The sequence below is a fragment of the Rhineura floridana genome, chromosome 13, assembly GCF_030035675.1.
Source record: "Rhineura floridana isolate rRhiFlo1 chromosome 13, rRhiFlo1.hap2, whole genome shotgun sequence".
Taxonomy (NCBI): domain Eukaryota; kingdom Metazoa; phylum Chordata; class Lepidosauria; order Squamata; family Rhineuridae; genus Rhineura; species Rhineura floridana.
Window position 1 is genome coordinate 18278490 of NC_084492.1, and position 17629 is coordinate 18296118.

Sequence of the window (17629 nt, forward strand, 5' to 3'; positions counted from 1 at the left end):
CACCGCATTGTCCCTCTCCCATTCTATAATGGCTAGTTAAACATACTTTATGTCCCATCAATGATTTTTTCTACCCAATGGCGTGGAACAGATTAGGTGAAGCATACTATGGTGGCATCAGAATGGAGGAGTACACTCAGTTAGATGTTATGGGGACAGGACTTGACACAGGAGTGACTTTTCTCCCAGCACACAACTGATTTTTGGGAGGGGCCTAAAATCACAGAATCAGTGTGTGTCTTAGCAATGGCAGGTGGATGTTAATTTCCTTTCCCAAAACCTCCTGCAAGAGTTTCTGGAAATAAAAGGTGGTGGCTGGAAGCCAGCAGAGACTGGTATGATGATGAGTTTTGCTCCCACATTGACTTTCAACCACTCCCATTAGAGCCAAAAGTTCTCATCTGAGAATGTTCAGTTCAGTGTTGTCCCAACATTCCTTGTCATATGTCATCTTGCCCTATGCCACAGGATTGAAAGACATGCCACAGTACTTTAGCTTGGGTACTAATATGCACAGAAGCTCATGCTTCCAGATGTTTGGATTCAAGCATTTGTCTTGTTTCCTTCATGAAAGTTTAGGATTGATGGACCCAGTAATATAATGTTGCAGCGTACCCTCTTAGGGATGGACAAATCATTTTTCCAATCTTAAATTCAGTTCTCCACATTTTCTGCTGCAATTTGCAACTATATTTTGTTTTTTAAAAAAATGCCATCATGGGCTCCAACTGGGAGGAAGGGCAGGATATAAATCTAATAAACAAACAAACAAACAAAATCTCATGAAAGTTTGTCAGCATTTTAGAGTGAATTTATCCTAATAAACCAGAGCTTGGAAGATTACTTTTAAAAAGTAATAAATTACAGTTACAGTTACATGGCCCAAAAAAGTAGTAATTACCATTATAATTACAATTGCTCTGAAAGTAACTGATTTCTTTACTTTTCCTCCAAAGTAATCACTACAATTCCATTTCAGTTACTTTAAAACAAACACCTAGAAGGTGCTAGCCTTGGCTGCTGCACATCTAAGTAGCCTAAAACAATATTAAAAATAAACAAACACATACAGAGGTAGTAGAATAATTATTTTTATTCATAAGATAGCAATGGTGGTCTCTCCGCTAGTAAGGGAGGGAGGGAAGGAGGCTGAGGCCACTACTCAGATCTTTGCACGTCAAACCAAGTGCAACCCCCCCACTCAGCCAGCCAACCAGCATAATCTCTCTCACTTAACCACCTCCCAGACCCTGCCCTGCCACCAACCAAGGGACACTCACTCAAGCAAACATTTTCTCCTGAGATGCAAAAAAGTTAAAATACTGCAAATGCAGCACAGTAGCCAGATAGGGTGGAGGAGGCCACTTTGTGTGCCAAGTGCAAACACAGTATTCACACACAAACACATACACACACACAAACACAAGGGTTGCCATCTTTCACTTCCACAGTTCTTTATCTCCATGCTGCTACCTCCTTCTCCTCCTTTATCCGTGTTCTTCACTTCCAGATCCTTTTCCCCTCCACTCCATTCTTCACCACCACTATCCATTTTTTAAAATAATTGTTTTCTCCACTCCACCCCGTCTCACTCTCTGCCTCCTCCCTCATTGCCTCCTACCCATCCACAGAGCATGAGGAAAGAGAGACACTGCACAGAAGCCCAGTTTGAGGCACATTATTTTCATCCACAAATCAGAGGAGCAGAAGACTTCCCCCTCTTCCCTCCCCCAAGTAATGCCCAAAAGTAATTCTGGAAATGTTACAATTACTCCACAAAAGTAGTAAAATTATTCCTAGTTCTATTACAATCAAAATGTAAAGGAATTACCCACTCATTACTCAAAAAAGTCCATTTAGCTCAGTATTGTCTACACCTTGTCTACACATGGCCACATTGAGCCCAAGGGAAGGGGCTTTGAAGCCATTCCATGTCTTCCCCGGCATGGCTGCTAAGGCCCACCATCGCCAGAGTCCTCGGGTCTGACGATAATGGGAATTACTCTAGGATTTTTGTTTAGTTTTGTTTTGATCTCTGTTGGATCTATCCTATAAGTCACTAAAACTCACATGTCCTTCCTGGGCCAGTCTGTTTTGTTTTAGTCTCTTTTAATTTACAAATGCATATATGTCTGTATCCCTAAGGAGTCCCTTGAATAAGTAGAAATCATGTCCTTAATTTTGTCTGACCCTGGCTGCTTTCACACTACACTTTATTCCATTATTCTGACAATTTCGTACCTGGTAATTTATGCATTATGTTTGATCACATGACGTAAGAGCTAGTTCTGGGTTTCTAGTGGAATACTGTGCAAGTTTAGCACTACTTTTCAGGATAAATGATACCAGAAATAATCCGTTTGGGAACCCGGAAATCACTGGAATTTTTCACTACCTGCAGCTGCTCACACGACAGGCATCCTAGCATGCAGTGCATTCCTTCCCTTTAGGTGTGCTTTTTTTTTGGCTGAAAAAAATTGTACCAGTATCCTGGTATAGGTGCAGGAAGCAGCATTTCCCACATACACCCCTGTGTCTATACAACCAAAAAACCCACATGTGTGTTAGATGCTAAAGGGAGAGGGGGTTGCATGGTGACAAGATGAGATCTTAGACCTCATACCAGTGGGGAACTACAGTGCACATGTGTATAACATGTGAGGGACAAAAACCAGATGTTGTTCATTGCAGCAGTGTGAAAAACATTTGTACAAAATGCCAGTATATTGGTTGAAAAAGCTACTGTTCCTTAATGCAACAGGTACTGCAGTGTGAAAGGAATTTTAGAAATCAGGACAGAAGCACTACCATTTTAATCCGTTAAATCAAGGCATTAAAATGCCCTATGTCTGAAAGCAACCCCTGTTTCACTTCCAAAGTGACAGATACTCAGCCACCTGGATCACTATCCAAAGGAAGAATGGTCAACGGTATTGCTATTTTTGTTTCATTTTTGTCCTTTCTTCTTTGGCAAACAACGTACTTTATCCTTCAATCCCCTGACTGTCATCCGTACATATAAGTTATGCATCTCCCCAGATTAAAAAATATGGTTGCTATTTAATTCTAGCATTGATGAATTGCTGGAGTGAATTCATGCAAAAAGGGAAACTGAAATTAAATTCATCACACTAAGAAAAGCCCATCCTACTCATGCATATTAGCAGCTTTCCTGCTAAAATCAATTTGTTTTGGTAAATTATGCAAAAAAAGTCTCAAAGGGCTTACATAGGTAATTTATTATACTCTTGGCTTTTCCATAATGTTAGAAAATGAAATTTATTCACACAATATTAGATGTGATAAGCTGAAAGCTTAGTGACAATTTTTGTTCGTATATTACCATTCATTGGGGTTGTCCATGTGGACATAACTCTCGCTATACAGAGGACAGAGCTTTCGTTTGAAGGTCTCTGTTATGAACTCTAATCTGATATTCTCCCAGAAAGCAGAGCCGATTTGGTACCCTATCCTTTCTTAATGGAAACACACTTCTCTAGAAAGTCCTTTATTAGTGGCTGGTAAATGTAAGTAAAAGAAACAATGAGCTTATATTCACTTGTCTGATGAATGAATAGTCTTATTCGCAGATGCTAAAGAGGTCTCAATAACTCATTCATACTCACAGACGTATTACTTCCCATACAAGTGGTGTGATATAGTTGGGAAGGAGAAGGAATTCTCTGCAGTGCAAGACAGTAGAAAAAAATAGTGAAAGGAGATTAAATACTGCACCGGTTTATTGGGGTTAGGATCTTAGTGATTAGAGAAAACCAAAAGGAGAACCATGTAAGGTGGTAGTGGCTCTAGTTTTTGTAAGCAGACCACATTTTGTCAGATGTATGAACAGCTTGCTTAAGTTGTTCCCTTCCCATTGTTTCATTTGCTTGGATACCCAAGTACATAAAATAAGAATAATTCAAATAAAAGAAGTGTGGGGCTTGTTGCAACAAAATAGTTCTTTATTTGGTTTCAACTAGCCAGATGTGACCTCTTCAAATATTCTATTCCATCCCATTCTATCACCCCTACTCCTGGTACCCCCCTACAGAGAATAATGTCAGCAATCTGTGCCCAGCAACCATGCTCAGTATGCTTTAGGCTACTTTTTTGAGGGGGAGAGGCCGCATCCTAAATAATTTCAGTACTTCCACAAACCCTGGGGTTCCTTTGCCCCAAGCCAGCTGATCCCTCCCTGTTGTAGAGGGGCAAGGGATAGGGGAGAAATTCAATTCAGTTTGCACTCAAAGCTGAATTTATCAAATTTGCACTTTCCGGAACAATATGAGAACTGAAACACAGCCATCCTTTGAAATTCACACTTATCTGAATTTTGCGCTGTGGTCCTCTGACTGAACAATGGTTACAAAAATGTATATATTAAGAAAGCATGGGCATAATAATGAAAATATTAGTTAAAATAACATACAGAGACATTATGTTCAGATAAATTGTTTGTAGCAATGTGTACATCAGTTAAAAATGCACACAAAAATGTATTTATTAGGAGAAATATGAGGGAACTTTAATGAGAATTTTTTAAAAAATATGTAAGCCGCTACAGAAATGTGGAGAACCGAATTTATGATTAGAAAAATGAGAAACTGATGGAACCAAAATTGACAAGATTATTCCATCTCTAAGAGGGGCTCATCTGAAAAAAAAGAATCTTGGGACACATCCAATGTTAGCTCTACCCAAAGTAGACCCATCAATATGAGTGGGCATGACTAACTGAGGCTCATCAGTTTCAGTGGGTCTGCTCTGAGTAGAACTTAGCTGGATACAACAGCGCCCCCTCCCCTGTCTCCAGGGACTACTAAATTTACCTCTGAAAGCAGGGGAACCTGGAATGGTAGGTGCCACTAGGTGGCACTACACACAGAACACCAAGCAAAGTGCTGTGATTGGTGGAAAAGGTGGGCACGGGTATTGGAAGCCTCTATCTGGTGGAGTCATACTTCCCCCTCCCCCAATTTTCTATAGGCCCCTGCATAAGATGCTTCTACTTCTGGGAGGGTGGGGAGAGGTTTAGAGTGATGGGTGGACTTCTCTGACACCACTTGCCTTTCCTGCCTGACTTCTTTGCCTCTTACCCAAGCAAGAAGAATCAGTGCTACATATGCATGTTGAGGCTGCTGGTGCTGCAGTGTCCTTTAACCTGCACCCTGTTCATCTGCTTCAGGTGGATGTCATAGCTGGGATCTGCTACCCAATCAAAGCCCTACCTGAAGATGCCAGGGACTAATCCTGGGTCCTTTTGCATGAAAAGTTTGTATTCTACTACTGAGCTACAAATTTTTACCAAAATAAGAATTTCTAGAAGTGGGATCAAGAACAGGATCACAGCTATGGTTTGCTGGAAGGCTAGTTTTTTATTGTAAATAAATATTACCGTTATAAATTAGTAGTGTCTAAACAGCTGTAAAATATAGGTCAGTTGCATATTTTCATACATCAGAAACATCATGGCTGCAGCAGCAACAACAGAGGTGCTGGCAAGCCAGGTTACCAAGGAAGGAAAAAAGGAAGTGCGTTTCAAACTTCTCATTCCTTGCCCTTTCCAGCTGTAGCTCCTGTGTAGTTTCCCCTTCGCAGAAACGTACCAGCAATTTGGTGCATGGGAACAGTGTTAATTGGCTGCTGCTGTGCAGAGTTGGGATGGTTGGACCCCACCCAGCCTGAAGGTGTATTTCCAGGATGGAGAGAGATAAAGCCAGGTACACTGCAGACTGTGACAAAGAAGCATGTTAGCAGCAACAACAACGGAAGTGCTGGCAGCTGGGTTATCAAGGAAAGAAAAAGGAAGGTGAACTTCAGTCCTCTTAAACCCTGCCCTTCTATGGCTGAAGCTACCCTTTGTTACTTATTTTTACACTAATTTACACCTGTCCTGGATGGAGTTGCACTCCCCCTGAAGGAACAGGTTCGTAGCTTGGGGGTTCTCCTAGAACCATCTCTGTCACTTGAGGCTCAGGTAGCCTTGGTAGCACTGAGTGCCTTCTACCAACTTCGGTTGGTGGCCCAGCTATGCCCCTATCTGGACAGGGATAACCTGGCTTCAGTTGTCCATGCTCTGGTAACCTCCAAGATAGATTACTGCAATGCACTCTACGTGGGGCTGCCTTTGAAGATGGTTTGGAAACTGCAGCTTGTGCAAAATGCAGCGGCCAGATTGGTAACAGGGACCAGATGGTTTGAACATATAAAACTGATTCTGGCCCACATGCATTGGCTACCTATATGTTTCCGAGCTCGATTTAAGCTGCTGGTTTCAACCTATAAAACCTTATATGGCTTAGGACCACAATACCTGATGGACTGCCTCTCCCAACATGAACCCACCAGTATACTACGCTCAACATCCAAGGCCCTCCTCCGGGTGCCTACTGCACGGGAAGCTGGGAGTCTGGCAACAAGGGAGAGGCCCTTCTCAGTGGTGGCCCCCAAATTATGGAATGATCTTCCTGATGAGGTGTGCCTGGTGCCAATATTGTTATCTTTTTGGTGCCAGGTCAAGACTTTCCTCTTCTCCCAGGCATTTTAGCATGTGTTTTTAAATAGCTTTTTAAAAATGTGTTTTCAAATTTGTATATTTGTTTTTAATGTTTTTAATTGTTGTAAACCGTCCAGAGAGCTTCGGCTATACAAATGCAATAAATAAATAAATAATTTGCTGTTGATTTGATTCATGGGACAGTGTTGGTTGTGATGGGAAAAGAGGGGCTGGTCATGTTCCAGGCAATGGGCTGCCCAGTGATGCACCAACACAAGTGAAGGTCACCGTAAGGGGACACACCACAGAATGGTGTCTTCCCTCTGAGGTGCCATTGGGAGGCAAGGACTTCACCCACATGAAAGTGGCAGATAGAGGGAGGAAGGACTCTGTGTGAGAGGCAGAGAAGTGGAGATCTCCCAGGGTGAGAGGCTGGGAGAGGAAGGGAACAGTCCCAGGTGAGAGTTGGGAGGAACTGTCATTTTCTATGAGTGCAGGAGGGGGGAATTAAGAGCTCCTTTTGTAAAGATAGTAGAGTGTGTACTTGTACATTGTTTTCATATTTTATATATACCCTGCTCCTGATCTTCCCATTCCTTATTTCTTAGATTGTGGCTGTTGATATATGTACTATGTTTTACAGTTGCATCTAATATTTTGTATTCTATTATATATTTATTATTATAATTGCTTTAATTTTTGTATGGTATAGATATTGCGTTAAGTATTGGTAATAGGGTTGCCAAGTTCAATCCCTGAGACTGATCCTGTATCTTTAGGAGAAAAGAAAGTCAGCCAAGTGCAGGTGTTCTTGCAACTCTGTAATGGGAAAAACCACAAGGTGGAATTCTCCCTTTTCCCTGCACAACTTTTAAAGATACAAAAGACCTCTTGGAGGCTGGGCCTGGCAACCAAGAGGTCTTCTGTATCTTTAAAAGTTGTGGAGGGGGAAGGGAGTATTCCACCTTGTGGTTTTTCCCATTACAGTATTGCAAGAACACCTGCACTTGTCTGACTTTCTCTTCTCCTAAAGATACAGGATCAGTCTCAGGGATTGAACCTGGCGACCCTAATTGGTATATATTCTTTGTGTTTTTTTATGCTGTAAACCACCCTGGGGTCTCTTGATGAATTTAAGAAATAAATAAATAAATAATAAAGTGACGTCCCAGGCTATGTTTGTCACTTGCTCCCACTACTAGTGCTGCCAACATCAGAGAGAGTGGGAGGAGACTGTGACTTCTGGAAATCATTACTGCTCCTGCCTGCAACAGTGGAGGTGTGTTTGAGCTTGGAGGGGGGGGGCTGCTGCCCTTAGAGACACCACATGCTTTATTGCCAGCACAACATACCTTGATTCATGATCAGTTGCAATATTGGATAGTTAAGAATAGGGATATGACCGTGGAATCATGCTGATAAATGACAAAATGTGCATTGAGGGATGCTATGCTGATTGCCACACACAATTTGCCTGTGCACAAAATGACATGTTGTCCAATAATGAACAGTAATATGTGTGTGAAACAAACACACATACCAGCTGCATGCACACCCATACATTTAAGCACAATTAAAGCACACACACCCAAAGTATCCTGGGAACTGCAGTTTGATAAGGATGCTGGGAATTGTAGCTATATAAGGGGTAAATTACAGTTCCAGGGTTCTTGGGGGGGATGCTTTAAATGTATGTTGTGTATGCAGCCACACACACTGATGATGATGATATAACAACATAACAAGGCAGACTGGATTGGCAATAAAATAAATACAAATCACTTGGAACAGACTTAGGGAATTGTGAGAGAGAGTGAGTGAAAAAGGACTAGTAGGTACAAATAGTTTAATAATATAAGGTAGGCACTAGAGACAGCAAATGAACTTAAGCAAACTTATCAGACTATTTTAGGGGGAAGAGGGTCCATTGAGTCTAATAAGAACAAATAACACTATTTCTATTTATATTTCTGTTGCTTTCCTTAAGCAAAAGAAAAGCCTTGTTCCAACTGCTGCATGAGAGGCTGAACTTGTAAAAGACCAAGTATTGTCCGAGACCAAGTCTAGTTATGTACTTCAACATTCTTTCCCCAAAGCACTGGGATGGAGAGTCTGGGTAAAATAATTCCTTGTGATTGTAAGCTTGGCCTGTCAATCACAATGAAGCACCCCCTCCCCCATTTGGTGTTGCTCTCCTTTCCCTCCTTACACCACGCTGGAGTTTTCATCCTCTGGTCAGCTTAATGCCATCAGTTTATCTTTTTCAGCAGACACATTGCTGAAGGTTTGTTTGCTTTTTGACATCTGAATCTTTGAGGCACCATGAGGTGCTTCAGGGTGCTTTGGGGCACCTTATATTTATTTATTTATTTATTCTTTCATTCATAAAAAAATATTTGTATATTGCTATTTTGTTAAAAGCATTAAAGCAGTTTACAAAATGTTTAAAACAAGCATAGAATTAAAAAAAAACATTAAAATACAATAAAACCAAAGGTCAGCTGGTGTGAAAAGAGCATCTTATTAATTGCCTGCATGAGCCTGGTGGAACAGAAAGATTTTCAGCAGATGCTCAAAAGTTAAATCAGAAGGCGCCTGCTGAATCTCTGTTGGCAGAGCATTCCACAGAATTAGGCCAATGACACTAAAGGCTCGATTTTCTGTCAATGTTGAATGAGCTCACCAACTCGGGGGACAACCAGAGCCGCTCCTGCAGAAGATCTCAGTGATCAAGCTGGGATATAAGGGTTCAGGCAGATCCTAAGATATCCTGGACCTAAGTTAGGTCTTTCTAAATTAATACAAGGAACTTGAACCTGGTTTCACTGATCCCACTTCACTACAGACAAGCCCAGAATTCCTCCAAATTCCATTTTAGCTTGGGAAGCACAATGAGTCTGAACACACCCCTGATATGAGGTGGTCTGAACTATTTTTAACAATTTCCTCATTTATTTATTTTAAAAGTCTTCCTTAAAGGTAAAAACCTATTTGAGAGGCTAGGAAGCATGGTTTCTGTCCTGCACTTTCAAATCAGGGTCAGACATGTATTGCATGTTGGTGCTATGTAAAAGCATAATTTTGTCATGTCTAGCCCTGGCCTCATGCCAGACATTGAGTCCTCAGAGGATGAACAAGACAGCCCACAGGCTAAGGACCCTGAGGAGCAGGCAAGCCCCCTTGAATCCACTGTTGAGCATCCTCTTGAGGGGCCCTCTGGGTTGATACCTTATGATGAACACATGGAAATGTCAGAGGCGGTGATGGAACTGCCAGCCCAGTCCACAACTGAGCTGGTGCCAGAAGCTCTGGGGCTGGCCTCTGAAGTATTCTGCATCTTTAAAAGTTGTACAGGGGGAAGGGAAAATTCCACCTTGTAGTTTTTCCCATTACAGGTTTGCAAGAACACCTGCACTTGGCTGATTTTCTCTTCTCCTAAAGGTACAGGATCAGTCTCAGGCCCTGAACCTGGCAACCCTAATTAGACACAGAGTTGTCAGTCTACTTGTAGGTAAGAGGTATAATCATGAGGAAACATTCCCTCATACACCCTCACTGCCAGCAGCTGCAGTTAAGAAGTGATTGGGAGACCAGAGTATATAAGGCTTTCCTCTTGAGCATTGGAATGTTATGTTGTTGGCTTTTGATACTGCATGCCTGGCTCTAGCTAGGCCCCTTGTGTTGAACCTTGTGGAACATTTTGTGATATTGACCTTGTACTGTTTCTTGATCTTGATTATGGAACATGTTTGGCCTTGATTTGCTTGGACTGAGTTGCACCAGAAACCCCATTGGTATATAAGAATGTAAAAAGAGTCTGCTAGATCAGCTAGTGGCCCATCTAGTCTAGCATCCTTTTCTCACAGCATCAATCCTGATGCCTATGGGAAGCCCACAAGTAGGACCTGAGTGTAAGAGCACTCTCTTCTCCTGCGGTTTCCAGCAACTGGTATTCAGAAGCCTACTGCCTCTGAATATGGAGACGGAACATAGCTATCATGGCTAGTAGCCATTGATGGCCTTATTCTCCTTGAGTTTGTCTAATCCTCTTTGAAAGCCATCTGAGTTGGTGGCCATTGCTGCCTGTTGTGGGAGTGAATTCCATAGTTCAACTATGTGCCATATGCTAATCTGTGCTGGTTACTACTCTTATGAGAGACTTCTCTTTCCTGGTACTGGGATCCTATTCCCTGAGAGTACCCATTAGAGAATGACAAATTTGCAGTGTATCTTCACACAAAAAAGATGGCAGCTTCCATTGGCCCATGAGGCAGCCATCCTATTTCTCCATATATCCCCTGGAAACAACACTTTTGGGTTCATGTGGTGGCCATTTCCAGGGATATTACCAGCCCACTTTTAAATCATGCAGTAGATGCTGCCATTCTAGCCTCTCAGAGAGGCTTTTACCTTTAATAATGTTAAAGAAGCTAATTAAGAACATGGTTAAAAACCTTCAGACAACTTTGCATTATTGTAACTTTGCCAAGACACTATCTTCTTGGTCAGCCATGCAGAATATGGAAGCACAGTAAATATAAATTAACTCAATCTATCTTGGTTTGAATTATGAAAAACAAAATTTTATTGGATCAAAGTCAGGGCTCGATACACATTTGAGAACTGTGAGCATACTTGCAACAGAATCTTATAAACTGACTAATTTAGTGGCATCATAGGTGTCAAACTATGGGTGATATTTAATGCTAGTCCTACTCTGAGTAGACCACTGAAATTAATGGACATAACTAACTTAACTAATTTAGGTTCATTAATTTCTGTAGGTCTACTCTGAGAAGGCCTTAGCTGACTACAACCCTATATGTTTGAATCATTATTTTTTTACTTTCAGGGAAACTGGTTGCATTTAAATTTATTGTTATCCATGCAGAGCTTTGGGACTGAAGGTCTAACAGTGCAATCCATGTCAACTCAGAAATAAGATCCATTGGGTTCAATGGGACTTACTCCCAGTTTAGTGTGCATTGGATTACACCCTTAAACAGTGAAAGAAATAAATTTTTGATTCAGTGCTGGAATCCATCAAAGCAGTATCCCAGAGAAATGATTCCAGATGAGCCCTGCCTTTGACTGTGTCACGGTATGTCTGTTGGTACTGTACTTTGGTGTCATTTTGTAGCCAAGGTTTTCTTCTGAACTTCCTGTGAGAACTTCAACCTGCCTTAGATTGAATTTGCTGGGAATCCTAATATTACTTAAGTTGGCAATTCAATCGTTGACAAAAAATAAATATCATTATATACTTGTTTTTATATCCTGCCCTTCCTCCAGGAAACTCTGGTTAGAATACATGGTGCTCCCAACCTTTTATCCATATAACAGCCTTGTGGGGGAGGTCATATGAAAGGAATATGTCTGGATGGGTTGCCATCTGGGAACCACATGTACTGTACATTGTCTGGAATTCCATGATAGAAGAAAGGTGGAATAGAAGTATAATACTAAATATATCTACAGTTGGAGTGTCCTTATGTACATCCAGTTCACATTGAAAGTGAACTCATTAAGGTTTTGTGTGATCCTCAGTAATGGCTGCAGTGCCATTTTATCTGATTGTTTGACCATGTTGCCCCCTTTCCATCATTGTACTAGCTTTCACATTTCCAGATCTCCAGGGGATACTTTATGTTGTGTTGTCCATCCACAAGACTTGGTGGGCAGGATTAAGAGCTCTTCATTAAGCCGAATGAGATGCTATTGCTGCTCTCCTCCATTTTATAAAGTTTGACTTTTATAATTGGCCAACAGTTCCCAAGTTTATTACTTCATAACCTCAAGTCAGTGGGTTGCAATATTCAGGAGACAGGTCAAATGTTAGTAATAATGGATGTGCTAGAAACTGCTAACACCCCTGAAGAATAGTTATAATTACATGTTGACAAATAGAATGACTCTTTGAATTTCACTTGTCAGTGGTCATTGACAAATTTATCAGTCTTTGCTTTGCAACAGTATTCATACTTAAGACTCCCAATACTTTGAATTAAGCCTAAAACCAACTATAGAGTTATAACTATCATTCCACAATTGACCTCCCTCAAAAATGTCCCCTGACTCTAGGCACAGGCTGCAAGGGTCAAAGTCCAGGGACTGGGGTCACCAGTCAGTGCCTTCCATTGTCTATTGTGAAGCACCTTTATCATACACCATTTAATTCCTTCTTTCATCCTCTGCCTCAGATCATTCCATCTTGAGATTTCAGATTTCTGCCAAGCGTTTACAAGCTAATAGCATTGTTTACACTCCTGCCGCTCATTCAACAGCAAAGCTACCTCCATCAACAGCTTCATGGAGTTTACAGAAACAATGATTTCCCATGCGAGTTAAACTAATTAACTATTAATCATATTTCAAGTATCTCCTAATCTCATGCTAATTACATTGCTATAATTCATTAATAAATATTTAACTTGGCTTTAAGCATGCTTTCCTTGTTTTCTGCTGCTAATGACCTGGAATATGCACACCATCTCAAATGGCATATTTACAGGGCATCGTTGCATACAACTTTTGGAGATCTAATATCAAGTAGTTTCTCTTCTGTTTTGCAGTGGAAGGAGGGTTTGGGGGCAATATCATTGCTCCCATTCCTCCTTCTCCACATATTACTTTATTGGTCTGGGCATGCATTAACAGCATTGGCACTAACTAGCTCTTCTCTTTTCTTTTCTCATTCCTCACTTCAGCTTTGGATCATATGGTCAGTGACAGTCCTACTCAACTTCTATTGATCACATACCTCTTCTTTCTACTTTCATGATTCAGAACACACACACACCTATGCTACATTCATGAACTGCTTTAATGCTTATCACTCTCCTCTCTTCCATTGATCCTGAAAATGATCATGTTGAGAATTTTATGACTGTTGAGAATTTTCTGCAAAATATACTTCATTCCCATTGGGTCATAGCTCAGTGGAAGAAAATCTGCTTTGCATGCAGAAGGTCCCAGTTTCCATCCCCAGCAACTCCAGATAGGTCTGGGAATGTCCCCTGTCTGAACACCTAGAGAGATGATACCAGCCACTGTGGACAATATTGAGCTAGATGGACCAATGGTCTGGTTTGGTTGACCTTTCAGCTCAGCCATAGTTCCAAACTACAATATTTCTAGAGACCCCTTGGACAAAATCCACCTATGTCAAAGTGTTCTAAATTGACTCTTTTTGGTTTAAATTAAAAATCTCACCCATTTTTTTATACGAGTCCTGGATGAACTGCAAGATTTACAGTACGAATATTGAAGCATCTAGGGTTAAGTATATTTGGGAGGGAGGGGGGAGGAGGAGTTGCTTCTAACTTGCCTCCCTCCCTCTCTCTCTCTAGTCTTGGCATATCCCCTCTTTAGAGTGCTTGCTAACTTCTGTGTTAAGTGTCCAGGATGTGGACTAAAAGAAAACACACACACTTAAATGACTCTTTGAACATGTGCAAAACCTGGAAGGATTTTGAGGTTAGCAAATTAGTATTCTGAACCAGGTAATTATCAGTTTGAGTGTCATCAGTAATTTAAACCAGACAAAATAATGGACAGTATTAAGAGCCATACCACTAAATAAAAAAGCAGGTCCATAATAATGTGTGGTTTTGCAAAATACCGGCTTTCAATGAGTGGCCATCTTTTGTTGAACACATTTAATGCCATGCAAGATCTGGATTTCATGGATTCTTTGATGCTAGGACAATGTGAATGATTGCTTTACTGTATTAATCTTACACCTTATCTTTCTTCATGCAAAAGATCAATTCTGAAAGCAGGTTCACCTTTCTTGTTCTTAATGATCAAGATAATATATTAGAGCAAGTTGAACTAGTGAAATGTTTAAATTGGCTTTTAAGGAAGAAAAGAAGTGAATGAAGTAAGATGTGTCATTGAAAAAGATCCTTTGGAGAATTAGTATTTCCCTGAGCTGTTGAGGTGGGACACCGTTACCATGGCTACAGAGAAGGTAATACAAACTAATCACTTGGAAATAATTCCCACAGCTAATCACTAGAGGTCAGTAGAAGATCTGAAGTGGCTATCTTTTTTTTTTTTGCAGAGCATCATTTGCAGCCAAAACTGTGCACAACCTTCTAGTTTCAAAATCATGCTATGATGCTCAGCTATCAAAGCCGCATGCCTGCTTCTCATTACATCTGTTTAAGGTTGATTAAAACTAATTAGAATAGATCAGATGTGGGGAACTTTTTTCAGTGTGAGGGCCACATTTCCTCATGGGGAACCTTCTAAGAGCTGTGTTCTAGGAGTGGGTGTGGCCAAAGGCATAAGCGGGTGGAGCAATCACTGTGACTGTTATCTTTTGTACAGCAGGCTACATTCCAGCCAGGCAAAATTCAGATGTTTGTACACATGCACCTTCCCATCCTCCATCCAGACAAGCACAGTACTAAGACATATTCCATCCGGACAAAAGAACTCAAGAAGAGTGTGAAGTGAATAGACAGAGGGTACAGCCTGGAGATAGATATCAGGGCCAGATACAGAGACCTAGAGGGCTGCGTTAAGCCTCTGGGCCTGAGGTTTCTTATCAATGTGTAACCAACTTGTGTATGCCACTTTAACAAGGTTGCACATGCTCACTAGGAGAGCTGGGGCAGGGAGTAGCCACCATTATACACAAACCATTCCCAAATAGTTATAACTAGAATAGGTTCATCCTTTAACCTAAAAACAAACGTGTTCATATTTAGTACCAGTTTAGTAAATGGCTAAAACAACTGCACTAAAAAGGTGGAGGAAATGTCAAAGCTTAAAATGGCCAAAAGAAATAGCAAGCACTTCTGGAGAAGTGCAAGTGAATAATAATAATAATAATAATAATAATAATAATAATAATAATAATAATAATAATAATAATATGCAGTATTGTATTGGCCCTTTCATGCTGCTGTCAAATGCACAGTCAGTGGCAGGTGCACTGTCATGCCTGTTCTTGGTGGGATTCAGGACTCAATGTGCTGGTGTAGTCATCCCTGTGACCCTTCTTAAGCATTCTTTCCATGTGTGAAATTCTCACACACACCCAATGTGAGATGTATGTTCCCTGTTTGCTGGGTACAGAATTCATATACAAAGGCAGCAGGCATTTGGCTGCGTGCACAAGGTCCATGTGCAAAAGGAATCCAGACTGTATGTAGGTTGGATTAGAGCCAGTGAGCCTCCTCTGTCCTGATGTTCATTTGTTCATTAAATGATTGTCTGCTCAGGGCTTTAGAGGCCTTTCCATCCCGTTTAGCTCCTGATGGTTAAAACCTGGGTGGGTCTCCACAACAAAATAAACACAATGAAACCAGAGGGATGTGCAATTACAGGATTGGTATTGAGTACAAAGAAGTGGGAATAAACATTGCAAATGTCAATGGGTAAATGAGCCTTTAGTGCAGGGACAGAGAACCTGTGGACCTCCAGACTTTGACTCCCATCATCCCTGATGATTGACCACGTTGACTGGAGCTGATGGAAGCTGTATGCCAGCAACTTCAGGAGGTCCACACTAGAGATGGGGGTGAATTTTGGCATTTTCGGATTTGATACTGAATGCTGTCAGAATCTGTAAATCTCGTATGCCTTCGGATTGGGTTTGACTAATGCCTGCGACTGTCAGCCACACCGGCTTTTTTTCCGCAGCTAATTTAACATCATCATTAATGTAAACAACTTTGCTCTGAAGTGTTGCAATGTGTATTCCTTTGAAGTTCTGTCTCAGTGAGGTGATAACAATCACCATTAACATCTTTGGTCAGCATGGCAGTAACCTAAGGCAAGAGGCAGAACTGACAGGCAATGATCTGCCTAATTTAAATTTAAATAGAAAACCCAAGAGACCATTGGTAGAAAAATTGCCAACACCATTAGAAATTTTGTTACCTATTACAAGTGGATCGGGAATAGCAAAAAAAAAATCAGTGTGGGGAATGTTGCGGTTCAGCACCTCAAGGGAATTGCAAAAACCAAACCACAGACTAGAACCAAAGAGCAAACCCCATCCCTAGTCCACACGTTCTTCACCCTGTGGTGTAGTGGTTAGAGTGTTGGAGTATGACCTGGGAGACCAGGGTTTGAATCCCCACACAGCCATGAAGCTCACTGGGTGATTTTGGGCCAGTCATTGCCTCTCAGCCTCAGAGGAAGGCAATGGTAAACCCCCTCTGAATACTGCTTACCATGAAAACCCTATTCATAGGGTTGCCGTAAGTCGGAATCAATTTGAAGGCAGTTCATTCCATTTTTTCATACAGATTCACAGCATTCATTTCCACTTGTTAGTGGTATCATAGTGCTTTAAAGCCTACTGCCATACTACCCTGAACATGCCTGATCTTGTCTGATCTGAGATGCTAAGCAAGGTCAGGCCTGGTTAGAACTTGGATGGGAGACCGCCTGGGAATACCAAGTGCCGTAGGCTTAGAGGAAGGCAATGGAAAACCACCTCTGAATACTTCTTACCATGAAAACCTTATTAATATATATCACACAGGCAGTATGGCATAGTGGTTAGAGTGTTGGGCTACGACCTGGGAGACCAGGGTTCGATTCCCCACACAGCCATGAAGCTCACTGGATGGTGGTGGCAAAACAGTTGCAAGCGCACTTGGAGGAAGCAGATTATCTGGATCCATTTCAATCGGGCTTCAGGCCTGGACATGGGACTGAAACAGCCTTGGTCGCCTTGGTAGATGATATAAGGAGGGCGTGGGATAGGGGTGAATGCACCTTCCTTGTCCTCCTTGATCTCTCAGCAGCTTTCCATACCATTGACCACATTATCCTCCTGGACTGCCTGAAGAGGTTAGGCATGGGGGGCACTGTATTGCAGTGGTTCCATTCCTTCCTCTCTGGTAGGTACCAAAGAGTGGCATTGGAGGATGAGGTTTCGGATCCTTGGCCTCTCACTTGTGGGGTGCCACAGGGTTCCATCCTCTCCCCGATGCTGTTCAACATCTTTATAAAGCCGCTGGGGGCAATCATCAGGAGATTTGGGCTGCAATGTCATCAGTATGCGGATGACACGCAGCTCTATCTCTCATTTAAATCTTCACCGAGGTTGGCTGTAGAAACCCTGTCCAAGTGCCTGGAGTCGGTGAGTGGCTGGATGGGAAGGAATAA

General features: G+C 41.6%; 1 pseudogene; it reads left to right on the forward strand.

Moving 5' to 3' along the window:
- The first annotated feature begins 16809 nt into the window (after positions 1-16809).
- Positions 16810-16928, forward strand: LOC133369448 (5S ribosomal RNA; annotated as a pseudogene).
- The last annotated feature ends 701 nt before the right edge of the window (positions 16929-17629 follow it).